This window comes from Hylobates moloch, unplaced genomic scaffold (genome assembly GCF_009828535.3).
Source record: "Hylobates moloch isolate HMO894 unplaced genomic scaffold, HMol_V3 SCAFFOLD_15, whole genome shotgun sequence".
Lineage (NCBI taxonomy): Eukaryota > Metazoa > Chordata > Mammalia > Primates > Hylobatidae > Hylobates > Hylobates moloch.
The window spans coordinates 53,255,274-53,271,329 of record NW_026652290.1 but is presented as its reverse complement, the minus strand read 5'-3'; the positions used below and the strand labels follow the sequence as shown (position 1 = coordinate 53,271,329).

General features: G+C 39.3%; 1 protein-coding gene across 2 annotated transcripts in view; it reads left to right on the top strand.

Moving 5' to 3' along the window:
- The first annotated feature begins 1,688 nt into the window (after positions 1-1,688).
- The window catches only part of ZNF638 (zinc finger protein 638), a 98,049-nt gene continuing 83,681 nt past the window's right edge, over positions 1,689-16,056 (top strand). The window contains exon 1 of one of the 2 annotated variants that reach the window (XM_032178386.2): positions 1,689-1,793. The gene's annotated coding sequence lies outside the window, so the exon portion shown is untranslated. Of the gene's footprint in view, positions 1,804-16,056 lie in introns of both variants that reach the window. The other variant, XM_032178387.2, reaches the window with a different exon arrangement.

Genomic DNA, 16,056 nt, shown 5'->3' with positions numbered 1-16,056 from the left:
TGCTGGGATTACAGATGTAAGCCACCTTGCCTGGCCTATTTTCTTACATATTTAGTGGAAGTGACACTTTGTAGAAACTTTTTGGGAAGTTTTCCTACAGCACCTATTAAAATTAAATGTATGTACACACATACACATTTAATCTAGCAGTCCCAGTATGATGATTCTAGCTTTTAGAAATTAAAGCATCATTTGGTAAGTCTTTGTATACAACAATGTTTGTAGTAGCAAAAAGACTGGAAACAACTTCAGTGTTCAACAACAGGTTGAATAATTGCTGAGGCAGCTATACTATGAATATTATACAATTATTTTAAAAAGGATTATGTGGTTTACTTGGAGAAATGTCAGTAATCAGAAAAGCAAATAGCTAATGTGTGAAAAAAGAAAATATTTCCTGTTACATGCAAATAATGTGTTTGTATGAATATAAAGAAATGTATAGAAGGAAACTTATCAAATGTTAACATGGGTTATTTGGTGTTTAGGGGGAGCTTGTTGGCTTTTTCTTTGTTGTTTTTGGTTTGTTGTTCCTAGCAGGATTTTTGGTTTGAAATGAAAATCCGATAAGATATCTTTTTAAAACGACTTTTCTTTTTAGTCTTTCAAATGCTTGTTTTAATGTGAATAAAAGAAATGCATCTGCTTGAGTGCTAGGTAAAACCGATGTGTGAGACTCAGGGTGGGTGGTGTGATTTGTGTGGTATGCATATGGCAGGGCTTGTAGCTTTACCAGATTTTGTCCAATAACTGGGTTTTCACATTGGTGTAGTATAGTCACCTTGAGAAGATAAAACATTGCATAACACAGTTCTTTAACGTCTGTCATCCCAAGGTTTTTCACAGGTAAAATGAGGATTACAAATATCTACCCCACAGATAGGGTTTTTTATTGTGAAATGACAAAAGGATTTTCGGAGTGTTAACGTTTTAGCTGAATAAGCTTTAGTTGAATTCTAATTTACAGTTTTGAGTAGCTATGACACACATCATTGCCATAGGGATCAAAAGGTGCAAGGTGACAGGATAAAAGCAGGCAAAATCTTGACTATACAAAGCATTATATTAACGTGCTAGGCGCGAATATAACCTGTTATAAAATAATGTTATTATTATTATTTGAGATGGAGTCTCACTTTGTTGCCCAGGCTGGAGTGCAGTGGTGCAATCTCTGCTCACTGCAACCTCCGCCTCCCGGGTTCAAGCAATTCATCTGCCTCAGCAACCCCTAGTAGTGGCGCGCGCCACCGGCTATTTTTTGTTTTTAGTAACGGGATTTCACCCTGTTGGCCAGGCTGGTCTCGAACTCCTGACCTCAGATGATCCACCCACCTCGGTCTCCCAAAGTGCTGGGATTACAGGCGTGAGCCACCGCGCCTGGCCATATAATGTTATTATTGAAGGCACAAATGATCAGGGAAGACTTCATGAAGGACGTGAGACAATATAGGTCTTAAAAGGATGAGCGGTTTGGAGAGGACAGGCACAGAACCAGCAAAGGAGTTAAGACGGCGCTGGAGTTTTTTTTTTTTTTTTTTTGCCGCAGGCGCCTTGGCCGCCAGCCACCACGCGGGAGCGCCCCCTTCCGGGAGCCAGCTCCGCCCGGCTCTTCTCGGGCTTCGGACGAGCGCGCTGCCAGCGGTACGCAGGCGCCGGGAGCCTACGAGGGCTCGCAGGGGCTGGAGAGGCGCGCATGCGTGCAGCTCTTTGGAGGCGGTAGCTCTTTCGGCGTCGAGACTGGAGGCTGAGTGCTAAACTGTGTGGGGCGCGAATGGGATCCAGCTGTTAGTCGGGTAGGCATAGGTAGGACCCGCTGCCCTGTGGGGAGTAGGGGGTTGGAAGGCGGAGGCCGGTATCGTGGGGGTCCTGAGCCCTTCCTGTGAGATCCGGGCCGACTATTGTATCTGTGTCGCAGCGACTCCGCACAAAATGGCGGCGGGCAGACGGCGGGGGCGGGAGGAGGTTGGGGGACCCCCGGGATGGGAAGGGAAGGGAAGGGAAGCTGTGCTGTGCTGCCCTGCTGCGTCGTTTGTTCACTTCGCTACCCGGGAGGTCCCGTCCGGGCACCCGTGTAGGACCCTGCCTCGAGAAGAGTTGCCTGACGCCGTTGCACTGGGCCGAGGATCGTGAAGAGCCCTTTGGCGAGGCCGAGGCGGCCCCTTCCCCAGCAGCGCAGGGCCTGACGAGGCTGCGCTGGGCCTGACAGCCGAGGAAGCGGTGGTGAGGGAACGCCGAGCAGGGAGGAAGCGTTCCAGTCGGGCCCGAAGAGGCGGTGGAGTTTGAGCTGAGCCCTCTGACCAGCGACATTGTGCAAGAAGCGTGGAGAGAAGAGCGTGTTTGTGTTTGGGGCTGGGGAGGGGGTGTCGGGATGAAGGAGGGAATGCTAGGATCCAGCGGCTTTCGCGGGCTGGTGTTCTGTGCTGCGTAGTGCAGGTATGAAAGCAAAGAAAATGTCACCTCTGTGGGAGACTGAGGACTCATAAATGGTTGTGATACCTCACTATTTCCAAATTTCTCAGAGGAATTGTGAAAACAGAACGTTAGTGAATTGTTTTTGTGTGATTCTTAGCTTGGGCCCCGTTCTCTTAAAGGGAGGGGGAATGTATATATCACAAACTGGAATCCTTGAGAACGTTTGAAATAGATGTTTTGTTGTTTGAGGTAATTGCTTATGAGGGATACTTAGTATTACAAAATCATTAATTGAGCTAGACAGTGAAGGCTACCTGAAGCTAATTTTTCTTAATCTTAAAATTTGCCCTTAGGCGAAGTTTGGGGCCAGGACCAGGAATTGTAGTAGTCTAAAGGAGTCCTGATGAAAAACTTGTCACCAGGATCCAGCGATTTATGTTCAAGTACTTTTTCCAACGAGCTTTGGAATTGTGCACAAAAAATTTTCTGCGTTTTTCCCTCATTTGTTGTAAAGGATTATTTTTTCAGGGATGTTGTGCTTGCTGGTTCAGATTTACAAGTAAAAATTGATAACCTGGAGAAAAGGATTGACCAAAAAAAGGTGAATTTAAGGAAGTTTTCGCAGAAAAACAAACATGTAAATGACATTCAAATAGCTTTAAATTTTGTTAATGATTAGACATTCGAGACTTAGTGGATTTATGTTGCTGTCTTTTAAAAAAGTTTGACAGCATTTTATATTTTATTTTGTACTCCATATTCTGTAATATGTACTTCTAAATAATTACAGGGCGTCCCAGCATGTTATACATTAAAATATGCTGGGCCATTCCTTCCTTGGGGATTTATTTGTCTTGGAACCAAGAAAGGGTAAATATAACAGTTGGAAGAAATCACAAAATCTTACTCGTTTTTATTAACTAGTTTTCATAATGTGTTTATGGTCACATATTGTATATTGGTTGTATTTGTTTTGTAATCTTTTTTTTGCATTTAGTTTTGGAGGGTGTGTACGGCAGGTACTCTAAAAAGGTTTAGGTACTGTAGTTTAAAAAAGTCATCACTTTGTACTTAGAGACTATCTTAGGATTTTTCTTGGGTGCTCTTAAGTAGGTGATCTCTGGAAATTTTGTTTTTATGTAGTGGAAGAAAATGAGACAAATAGTTTAGTGGAAAGAGAATAGGCTTTGCAATCGGAAGATCTGGATTCACATCTCTCTTTTCCTCAGTACGTGTGAGACTTTGGTAAATTATTTTAGTCTTTCTGAGCTTTTGTTTCCTTATCTCCAAAATGGTGACATTATTACTTCCTGCTTGGGATTTTTGTGAGTGACTGTTAAGTGAGACAGTGTATGGAAAGCTTCTATTCCTTGGCACATACTAGGTGCTTAATGTTAGCTGTTACTTTTATTTCAAAATTTAAGTGCTTAGGCAGCATCATTTGATAGAAAATTATAATCTGTGGGTATTCTCTTCTAATTAAACGGCTTAAAAGGATTTAGAGTAATAGAATTTTGGAGTTGAAAGGCCATCTAATCTTTCATTAAAATATTTTGTGCTTCTATAAACTTTTTACATGCCTCTCTTGTAGAACTTATCAATATATATTGTAAACATTTATATGATTGTTATGTTGGTCTTTGTATGTTTCCCAGTGCCTGGTATGTATTAGATGCTCAGATGTTGAGTGAATGAACTCAGCTGGTAGTCACCAGAGGCTGGACTCTAAATCATGCTCTTTCCACTGTACCTTAATATATACTGATTAAGGTTTGGACTAAATTTGTTCACATCCTTAATAAAATGCGTTATATACTTAGAAACAATACTTACAGTATTGGTACCCAGTAACACAGCTTGGGCTGTTTTGCAACGAAACAGGCGCTAATGAATGTTGCAATGTAGTGGTTTTAGAGACTCTCCAAATTGAAAGTAATTATGTTTGTGGCTAAAGCTAATAAGCCCTCATGTGTATCCAGCTTATCTACTGTTAATTGCTTTAACTTTGTTTAGTCTTTTGAAATTTGTGATGGAAAATTAAAATGGAAGGAAAATAAGTATATAGAAGATGAGAAGAGAATAATGGAAAGGAAAAAGTGAGGAAAAGGTGAGATGTAGAAATAAAACACACAACTATAATAATGTGGATGAGGGCCGGGCGCGGTGGCTCATGCCTGTAATCCCAGCACTTTGGGAGGCTAGATGGGCGGATCATGAGGTCAGGAGATCTAGACCATCCTGGCTAACACGGTGAAACCCGATCTCTACTAAAAATAGAAAAAATATTAGCCGGGCGTGGTGGCGGGCGCTTGTAGTCCCAGCGACTCGGGAGGCTGAGGCAGGAGAGTGGCGTGAACCCGGGAGACGGAGGTTGCAGTGAGCCGAGATTGCGCCACTGCACTCCAGCCTGGGCGACAGAGCTAGACTCCATTCTCAAAAAAAAAAAAAAACTCCAGTGAGGGTCAAGAATAACAAGAGTTTTGGTTTGAAAAGAAAGTCCGGGAAACAGGAGAAATAGCTTTAACGTACGTATGTTTTCTTGCTTTGTTTTTGAGACAGGATCTCACCCTTTCTTGAAGGCCACCATGGCTCACTGCGGCCTCTACCTCCTGGGTGCAAGCGATGTTTCCTGCCTCAGTCTAATGAGTAGTTGGGACAACAGGCACACGTCACCACGCTTGGCTAATCTTTTTTAGAAAACTGTATAGAGACAAGGTCTTGCTGTATTGCCCAGGCTGGTCTCAAACTCCTGGACTCAAACCATCCTCCCACCTTAGCCTCCTAAATTGCTGGGATTACAGGTGTGAGCCACTGCGCCCAGCCTGTTTTCTTAATGGTTACCCTGAGGAACATATATTTTGGATTATTTTTTAATTCTTTTGAACCAAAATATATTTATTGTTCATTCAAGTTTAAAAAAAAATTTCCTATCTTATTTCCACAGTCTATTAAACTTTTAGGTAATTTGCCTGTTGTCTCTGCTGAGTAAAAGTTGCCAACTTTTCTTTTAAATATTTTTACCAAAAAAAAAAAAAAACCATTTTACTATGGAAAATTTTAAACATATACAAAAGTAGAGAGAATGATACTAATTCATTCATGTGCCTGTCCAGTTTCAGTTATCTAGCTAATGGTCAGTCTTGTTTCATCTCTACTTGCTTATTTTTAAACAAATCCTTCTATCAGTTCAATATATAGTTCAGAATTTTCTCTAGAGTGTTTAGAAAAAAAATGCATATTACACCCAAAACAACAGTAACTATGAGTAATTAATTTTAATATCAGATATTCAGACAGATATCAAATTTCCCCAGTTGTAACTCACTACCTCCCACCCCCATGCATATGTGGTAAAGGTTGTTGGAGTCAGGATCGAACTAATGTTCATAATTCATTTATAATTGGTTACGATTGATAACTCTCAAGTCTATAAACTCCCCACCTACCTTTTCTTACAGTTTACTTGAAGAAAAACTTTGCTTTTTATACATTATTTAGATAATCCTTTGCTTCATCAGCATCTGAATTCATGAATTTTGATGTGACTTTAAAAATGGACTTGATAAGGCCGGGCACGGTGGCTCACGCCTGTAATCCCAGCACTTTGGGAGGCCAAGGCAGGCGGATCACCTGAGGTCGGGAGTTTAAGACCAGCCTGACTAACGTGGAGAAACCCCGTCTCTACTAAAAATACAAAATTAGCTGGGGTGGTGGTGCATGCCTGTAATCCCAGCTACTCAGGAGGCTGAGGTAGGAGAATCGCTTGAAGCCGGGAGGTGGAGGTTGCAGTGAGCCGAGATTTGCGCCATTGCACTCCAACCAGGGTAACAAGAGTGAAATTCCATTTCCAAACAAACAAACAAAACAAATGCTTGGTAAATTGCTAGATCTTAATATAGGAAATACTGAAAAAAAGGTGGATGTAAGCAATTAACTCCTATGTCTAATATAATTTTGAAAAATTACTCAAGTCTTACTAAAAGGAAGAAACACCTATTAAGTAAAGCATTTTGTTTACTGTTTAGCGTTTTTTGAGCACCTGTTGCGTGTCAGGATTTACAGTTTTAATTAATCTTCATAGCAGCATTCCCAGTGGGTACTGTTGTTTCATTTTCACAGGATGACACAGGCTTGGATTAACCAGCTTGCTCAGGGTAACATTGTTACCAAGCAGCAGGACCAGAGTTAAAACACTGAATGTAGGCTCTAAGTTGTTAAAGACTATGCTGCACTACCTCTCTAAAGCTGAATTAATAGTGTTAAATTTTACTTATGAGAGTTAACTAATTTTGCATGAAGTCATTCACTGGCACCCCACCTAGCAGGGTGGGTATCTTCAGATCAGTGGAAATTTCCCCAAAGATTAGATTATTATGGATTGCATAATAGGCCAACAGTCAATAGTTAGGAAGTGAACATGATGTAGAAAAGAAGGGCCAAATCCAAAAATGTGTTTAAGGCTGATGCTCTTTATTATACTGCAGGTTTTCTGCCTCTTGCCATATTGCTTATAGTTTTTTTTTTTTTTTTTGACTTTGTATACAGTAAGAAGATCACATAGTCCAATGTTGGACATGAACTATTGTGCCATCAACTATATTTGAATGAATTTAAGTGCTAGGTGATGGCGGAGTTCCCTGTCTCCTACATACATGATTTTTTCCTGAAAAGTTTGACGTTAGTTGCATATATTGTGGTCCTTTATCCTTAAATACTTTAGTGTGTATTTCCTAAAAATATTTTCTTTCATAGTCATCATAGTTACCAACTTCAATAAATTTCACATTTATAAAATCCTTTTTTTTTTTTTTTTTTTTTTTTCTGAGGAAGTGTCTGGCTCTGTCACCCAGGCGGGAGTCCAGTGAGTGATCTCGGCTCAGGCTCACTGCAATTTCTGCCTCCTGGGCTCAAGCGATCCTTCCAAGTGTCTGGGAGTACTGGTTCAGGCGCGCACCACCGTGCCTGGCTACTGTTTATATTTTTTGTAGAGATGGGATTTTGCCATGTTGCCCAGGCTGGTCTCGAACTCCTGAGCTCAAGCATTCCACCTGTCTCGGCCTCCCCAAATAGTAAGATTACATGCGTGAGCCAATGCGCAGCCTATAAAATTATTCAATCTACTGTTTGTATTCTGGTTTTTGTCAGTTGACCCAATAATGTTTTTTATAGCAGTTTTTTTCCTCTTCCAGTACAGGACTAAACTAAGATCAGATGTTGCATTTAGTTGTTATGTCTATTTTTTTTTTGTTGTTTGAGACGGAGTCTTGCTCTTTTGCCCAGGCTGGAGTGCAGTGGCGCGATCTCGGCTCACTGCAAGCTCCGCCTCCCAGGTTCACGCCATTCTCCTGCCTCAGCTTCCCAAGTAGCTGGGACTACAGGCGCCCACCACCGCACCTGGATACTTTTTTGTATTTTTAGTAGAGATGGGGTTTCACCGTGTTAGCCAGGATGAGTCTCCATCTCCTGACCTCGTGATCCACCCGCCTCGGCCTCCCAAAGTGCTGGGATTACAGGCGTGAGCCACCGCGCCTGGCCCGTTGTTATGTCTTTTTAATCTTCCTTAATCTGGAACATTTCCATAGTCTGCCTTTATCTTTTGTGAAGCTGACATTTTTGAAGAATAGAATCTGCTTTGCTTTTCTCTTTAATAGAGCATTTCTCATTTTGGATTTATCTGATGTTTCCTCTTGATTAGATGTAGATTATATGTCCCTGGGCAGAAAAATCGTGTAACTAATGCTATGTCCCCAGGATATCAGATCTGGAGATTCACCATTTGCATTTGCCCTTCATGCATGATACTGTGTGTGAGCATATGTTATGGTTAAAGTGCTTGTTTCCCCCCACTCCCCCTGGAATTAATCTGTGGAGAGACATTTTAAGACCATGCAAATATCCTACTCATCAGAATTTACCTCTGTAACACCCACTCATGATTCTTACCTGAACCATTCTTTACTATGATGGTTGCAAAATGATTTTCTACTCCAACTGTTACTCTACATTTACTAGTAGGTACTCAGCACTCTATAAGAGCTTCCCTTCTTCTGCATTGATCAATTTATTGCTACGTATTTATGGACTCCTGTTTTTTCCAGTGTTTGATAATTTATTACTGTTCAGTTCTTTCTTGCTTTCTCCTATTTCCTATTTGTATTTCTTGTCTTCCACAATGAAAGCCCTAAGTTCCTAGCACCATCAAAACATTTACTTACTTGCTCAAATCTATGATGTATCTAAAGTAGTTTCAGAATTGCTTCATCCATACCACTACAAAAAGTAAAATTACTAAAAAGAGTGAAAATTTGTTATTCTCTTTCCCTTAGCTCCATCAAAACTGAGGTACATAAATCGTTTTTTATTTATTTATTTTCCTGGGGGGCTGTAACACTCGGGGTGTGGCCTCCTGTGAGGTACATAAATTGAATAGTGGTTTATAAGTTCTTGGATTAGTTTTCTTTTTCCCCTTCAGTGTATTGTGGTATGCCTTTGAAATATGATTGGATTAGTTTGCTTTCAGTGTTAGATATTTTTCTCCATCCCATCCTTACTGATTTTTAAAATATATGTAAATTGTTAACATGTTTCCAAAGGTTAAAACTGTATAGTAAGAAGCTCCATGAAATAACATTACCATATCTCTTCAATCCTTTCTATCCATTGCCCCTTATAGATTACCAGCTTCATCGTTTTCTGTATTATCCTTCCTTTGTTTCTTTGTGCTAACCATAAACAGGTATATGTATGTTTTCCTATTTTCCTTTTTTGTTTAACACAAAAGATGGCATACTGTATGCTCATCTGTACTTGTAAAGACTTTAAGGCTTATGGCTTTTAATGCATTTAGTCAGTTTAGGTTTTTGTTTGTTTGTTTGTTTTTGTTTGTGTGTGTGTGTGTGTTTTTTTTTTTTTTTTGAGACAGAGTCTCACTTTCACCCAGGCTGGAGTACAGTGGCACGATCTCAGCGCACTGCAACCTCCGCCTCCCAGGTGCAAGTAGATTCTCCTGCCTCAGCCTCCTGAGTGGCTGGGATTACAGGCACCTGCCACCACACCCGGCTAATTTTATATTTTTAGTAGAGGCAGGGTTTCACCATGTTGGTCAGGCTGGTCTTGAACTCCTGACCTGGTGATCCGCCCGCCTCAGCCTCCCAAAGTGCCGGGATTACAGGCATGAGCCACCGCGCCCGGCCAGTTTAGGTATATTTAATTGAAGATTTTAGAACCCACTTTAGGTAAATGGAAACATTTTTTGGCCCACGTTACTCCATGAAGAAAAGCAAATAACCAAATGGCAGAGAGGGCAAGGATGAGTTCGGCTTCAGAAACAATTGAGACTGGATATTGAATACCTTCATTATTGTCTTCTTGGTCTTGCTTACCTCTGTTCCAGTGGCTTTTTTGTTGTTGTTGTTGTTGTTGTTTTATGGTGCAGTTTCTCGGTAAAGCAGTAAATAGGGCTGTTAACAGCATTTGAATTTTAGAAACATCTACTGCTTTTCTCATTTCTAGTTTAACAAAAAATCCTAGGGAAGATTTCTTTGTTCCAACTTGGATAAGGTGGTTTCTCTTGGGCTAACCTGTTATACTTACTAGGAGTGTTCAGAGCAAGGCCACCAGTGCACATCTGCGGGGGAGCATCATTTACAATAAATACAATGTTGTGCCCTAGAGGCCCGTTTATGTATGCAGTGCACATGCTCCTAAGAAATAAAAAGGTATATCTTACAATAGCCCATTTATCAAAAAATCATTTTCCTGAAATTGATAACAATATTAAATCATTGCTATATGGGATTAATGCCTGGTTCTCATGGAGATCTCTTAACATTGTGCGTTAGCAGTTTTCCATTTTTTTTTTCAAATCTGAAATCATGGTGTTTATCAATCCTTGCAGTTAGTAGTGAAATTTGGTGTTGCCCTTCATGATGCCAGATAACGTTTCTAATTTTCTGCTTATTTTTGCTTTCTGTTTCGTTGACTGTTTCTTTGAAGGCACCACATTTTGGCATTTTAACATTAAACATGGTACTCTCTGTCAACACTTGTGGCACCCTCAGAATTGTTACTTGCATACCTTTTGTGAGACAAGAGAGGACAAAGACTAATATTAAAGAAGTTGACTGAGTGGCTTTATCTGCGTGGTAGGAGAGATTAGCAGATTGAGTACCAGGAAGCACAGAATGACATGTTAGTTTTTATAGCTGAATAAACAATCAGCCTCTTGTATTAACTAGCCATTGTAATAACTGCATTCTTAAGTACCAAAGTGAATTTATATATTCTGAGACAAACAGTGCTCTAACAAAGCTGTACCAAATGAGGTATATGGGTGTATGTCTAGAAAAATAATGTTAGTGGTAGTTTTCCCTTTGTGGGAAGATTATGGAATACTTTTTATTCTTTCCTGCAGGTTATAGGGTGGTTTTTCTTTTTTGGGGGCGGATTATGAAACTGTATTGCTTTTTTATGATTAGAAATAAAGTTATAAAATAAATTTACACTTAATGTATCTGGTATATGGAAAGAACACCAATGGGAGATGTTGTAATCTTGTTACTTCCTAGCTGTGTTTTACTTAATGTGTAAACTGGAATTCCTTTGCTCTTTAGGTCATTGTGAAGCTCAGACGAGATAATATTTAAAGTGCTTTGTAAACTATAAAGTAGTGTAAGTCCAAGTATAGTGTTTGATATAAATCTTTTCCTTATAAGTCTAATGGAGCCGTTATCTGATGGATTGATTTTTGATGATGGTTTTGGATAAAGTCTACCCATATCTGTAAAGAAAATTAAGGGCTCCCTTCCTTCTGAAAGACTGCATCAAAATAATAGGCAGTTCTTGATTGTCCATGGTATTGGAGATCTCAGAAATACCTCACAGGATCTAATAGCGCTATCTTTTCAATTCATCAAGCTGTTTCGTCATGGCTTCCTCAAGAACCCAGTTTCTACTATGTGTTTCTGAAAGAATTTTTGTGGTTGACATTATATTGAATATTTCTTGTTTTACAGTGGTATGTTTTAGTTCTTAAAAGGACATAAATGAGAGTTATTAGTTACTTGTTAAAACAGTTCAAAGGTTCAGAATGTTTTGTCACTATTGAGTATCCAGTTTTTGAAAAATAGTAAATTTAGAAAAATAAAATGTCAACTGAAAAGAGCAAATAGCATAGTTCTAATTTTGTACAATGTTTGATATACCCCACCCCCCATCATGCGTGCATGTATGTACACTAAAGTAGATGAAACTATACCAGAGTATGAATTTACTCTGGTTGATGGTTTTATTGGTAAGGATTTTGTTTGCAGGTTGTTACTGTTTTCTGTAACAAGCACACATTACTTACATAACTAGGAATAAAACATTTATTTTAAAGGGTTAATGCTATTTAATTGCAGTTTTTTCCCCAACGAGTTAATAGTTAAGAACCCTGATCTCAACTCTCGTTTTTCCAGGTTATTTATTTCATAAGATGACTATCCATAAATCTTCCGATGAACGAGCCTCTTTATGACCAGAGCTCCTGGGGTTAAAGGAGAAAGGTTTTATAATGGCTGTCTTAATTTGTTTGGTGGTTTTCCAGGTATTAATGCCAAATTTGCCTTTGTTTGGTTTGTTTCTTATCATATTGTTTTCAGGTTACATCATTATCTTAAAAAGGCAGAGGCTTTATTTTCTTCGTTGTGATATAACCTAATTCTTAGAGGTTTCTTACCAAGATCACTTTGCTTGTTTTGCTTAATTTTACTTTCTAAATTTTACAAATGTTTTCCACCAAAAGGTGGAACAAAACAAAGACAGCAAAATATCAAACTGTTTAGTAATAGTTAAAAAAGTCAAGTGGGAAGGAAGGGTATAGGGTATAATTAAAATGATTTTAGACTTAAATCTGAATTTATTATTTATACATTGCTTGTTAATCAGCTTGTTACTGATTTGGCTTTTGTTAGACCTTGGTGTAATAATGTTAGATTGAGAAGAATGATGTCATCTTACTAACTCATGTTCGTGGTTTTTTACTCTTCCCGTTTTTTTGTTTTGTTAAAAATGTCATACCGGCCGGACATGGTGGCTCATGTCTGAAATCCCAGCACTTTAGGAGGCCGAGGCGGGTGAATCACATGAGGTCAGGAGTTCAAGACCAGCCTGGCCAACGTGGTGAAACCCCGTCTCTACTAAAAATACAAAAAGCCAGGCGTGGTGTCAGACGCCTGTAATCCCAGCAATTCGGGAGGCTGAGGCAGGAGAATCGCTTGAACCCAGAAGGTGGAGGTTTCAGTGAGCTGAGGTTGTGTCACTGCACTACAGCCTGGGTGACAGTGAGACTCTGTCTCAAAAAAAAAAAAAAGTCATACCTAATATTTAGGACTTTTTTTATTTTGGAAAGCTTCAGAAATGTAAAAAAAGCACAGATAAATTCTTAGGGACTCATTACTCAGCTTCCACAACCAGTATTTTTACGTGTCTTGCTTCATCAAATTCCCTTCATCTACCACCACCACCGCCCCTTGCCCCACTACACATGTTCACTCTTTCCCTCACCCCTGCCCAGATAATTTTAAAGAAAATCTCAGCCACATTATTTTACTCATTAGGCACTTGAGCCTGTAACTTTTGCCTCTTTTTGCCAGTGCATCTGTGAATCTACATAGATAACTGTAGATTTAAAGTTTATAATAGCCAAAGAAAAGGCATTGGGATGATGATGGTGGTGAGAGGAAAAAGAAAAGTACGTATGAGAAGTATTGACAGGAATGCATTGAATTTTATAGTTGGAGATTTTTTTTGTGTATGTGTCTTGGTAATTTGGTAAGGGAATTGGTATAGAGAGAGCAGAGGATTGAAAAAACCACTAAAAACAGTGGCTGACATATGGCATAAGGGATGATTTCTGTCTTCATAGCTGACTTTTATCAAGTAGTCCTGAAGGTGCGAAGATTGTAATGTTTTAGCTGAAGCTATTTTTTTTGTCTTGAATATTACGCCTTTGTCAGAAATATGTAGTTAATAAGTTAAAATTTACTTTTTATCATTTCCAGTACTACTGTCTTACAGTATTTTATCCAAAGACTTTAGGATACTCCAAATTTTTGAAAATTTGATAAACACGTTTAGTAAGACATTGTTATTTGAAATCTCATTTCTACTAGTTTCCTCAAAACTGTAGAAGATGCAGTCCTGCAAAACTCAGTTCAAGCATTTCTGTCTTCCTTTTCTGATACCTCAGCCTTATAATACTGACAAACCTTACTGAAATTTGTTTTTTTTTCTGTTAGATTGTTAGCACTTTGGCTATAGGAACGCAACTGTATTTTATTTGGCTTTGAAACTAGGAAGTAGCCTGGTGACTGTTGTGTTAGGCTCTCAGAAGATACTTAATACATTGAGTGAATAATTCTGAGCTTACTCCTTTCCACTAAAATCAAAAAGGGGAAAAAGAAGGGTCTGTTAGGATGTATCTCCTCACCCCACCCCACAGTGGCATGCAGGATTTAGATGGAAACTTATAAGAAGGAAATTTGTGCCGGGCGCGGTGGCTCACGCTTGTAATCCCAGCACTTTGAGAGGCCGAGGCGGGCGGATCACGAGGTCAGGAGATCGAGACCACGGTGAAACCCCGTCTCTACTAAAAAAATACAAAAAATTAGCCGGGCGTGGTGGCGGGCGCCTGTAGTCCCAGCTACTCGGAGAGGCTGAGGCAGGAGAATGGTGTGAACCCGGCAGGTGGAGCTTGTAGTGAGCCGAGATCGCGCCACTGCACTCCAGCCTGGGTGACAGAGCGAGACTCCGTCTCAAAAAAAAAAAAAAAAAAAAAAAAAGAAGGAAATTTGTGACCTACTGTCATTCCCTATTAAATGTTCCTGCCTGCCAATAAGTAAAACAGAAACAACAAAAAGCAGTGTTTAGCAAAATTGAGATGTACAGAAGTGATGATCCAGTAGAAAGCATTAGGCATGTGGCAGTGTAGGAAAGCCAGTAGCTAAAAATTAAATGGAATAGAAGAGAGATTAGATTGTCTCCTAACCATGTGAATGAGGCCTTAAAAATGTAGATTCTGACACCCCTAAATAGAATTTCTTAACCTTTTTGGGTCATAGACCTTTTTGACAAATGGATGACAGACTTTTATAGTTTGAATTTGAATTTACTGCTTTCTGCTCCCCTCTCCCCACCAAAAAAATCTCACATATTTTCCTGTTGTATCACACCATCTCCTGTTAAAATTAACAGCTTGCCCCCCGGGCGCGGTGGCTCACGCCTGTAATCTCAGCACTTTGGGAGGCTGAGGCGGGTGGATCATGAGGTCAGGAGATTGAGACCATCTTGGCTAATATGGTGAAACCCCGTCTCTACTAAAAACAAAATCAGCCGGGTGTGGTGGCACGTGCTTGTAGTCCAGCTACTCAGGAGGGCGAGACAAGAGAATTGCTTGAACCTGGGAGGCGGAGGTTGCAGTGAGCCGAGATCACGCCACTGCACTCCAGCTTGGGTGACAGAACGAGACTCCGTCTCAAAAAAAAAAAAAAAAAAAAATTAAAAGATTAACAGCTTGCCCTCTACTTTTAGTATCCAAATTCTGAAATTCCCTCCAACCCAGAAGAATTTCATATCTTTTCTGTATGGATTCTGATTCTGGTCGTTAAAAGCCTTTACGTAGTAGTGTCCCCTTTTCTGAGGGAGATACATTCTAAGGACCTGCCAGTGGATGCTGAAAATACGGATGTACTATAGTTTGACCAGTTTCCAGTCTCTCTGCAAGCTTTTATAATTGCAGAAGCATGAAAAGGGAAGTTTTCAAGAGATTTCTAACTATATATTGTATCATTTTGGTTACCCTTATTTTATGAGATACTAGCCCCGTCTTAAAAAGTAGAATGTTAGCTATATGAAGGAGAGATCTGGCTGTAATATCTTTGGTTCTTCCTTACGTAGAACAATGATGTCAGTAATTATTTTGTATGAATAAAGGCTGAATTTGAACTTACTCTCTAGATTTATTGCTAAGAAAACTTTCTCAAAATTTCTTGGGAGTACTTAGCATTTAAAAATCTTGAATGGCCTGATACTTAATCTTGGAATTTTATTCCCTTGAATTGATTGAGAAGGACATAAAAGTTAAGTGACAAAGTAAAAGTGCTGTTGGTGGGGCACCTAAGTTAAATTTGAAAAAATAAGGCTTCAGAATTATGTAATTGCAAAAGGAAACTTTATGATACCTTATAAATAGAAAGCTTGAAGTATAAATAACAAGCATCTTTTTAGTTAAAACATTTTATTTGGAGTGGATATGAATGATAGAAGACAAACTTTGCTAAATGATTAAAAATGTACTTAACATTTTTAATTAAAAGTGAAAATTGTGCAAATGAAATATGAGTATACAGTAGTCTCCCCTTATCCATGGCTTTACTTTCTGCAGTTAGTTACCCGTAGTCAACCACCATCCAAAAATAGGTTAGTATAGTATGAGAATGACATTTTGAGAACAACCACATTCATACAACTTATATTATGCTATATTTTAATTCTGTTTTTTATTGTTAATCTCTTACTGTAGCTGATTTCTAAATTAAATGTTATCACAGGTATGGATGTATAGGAAAAAACACAGTATATATAGGATTTAGTACCATCCATGGT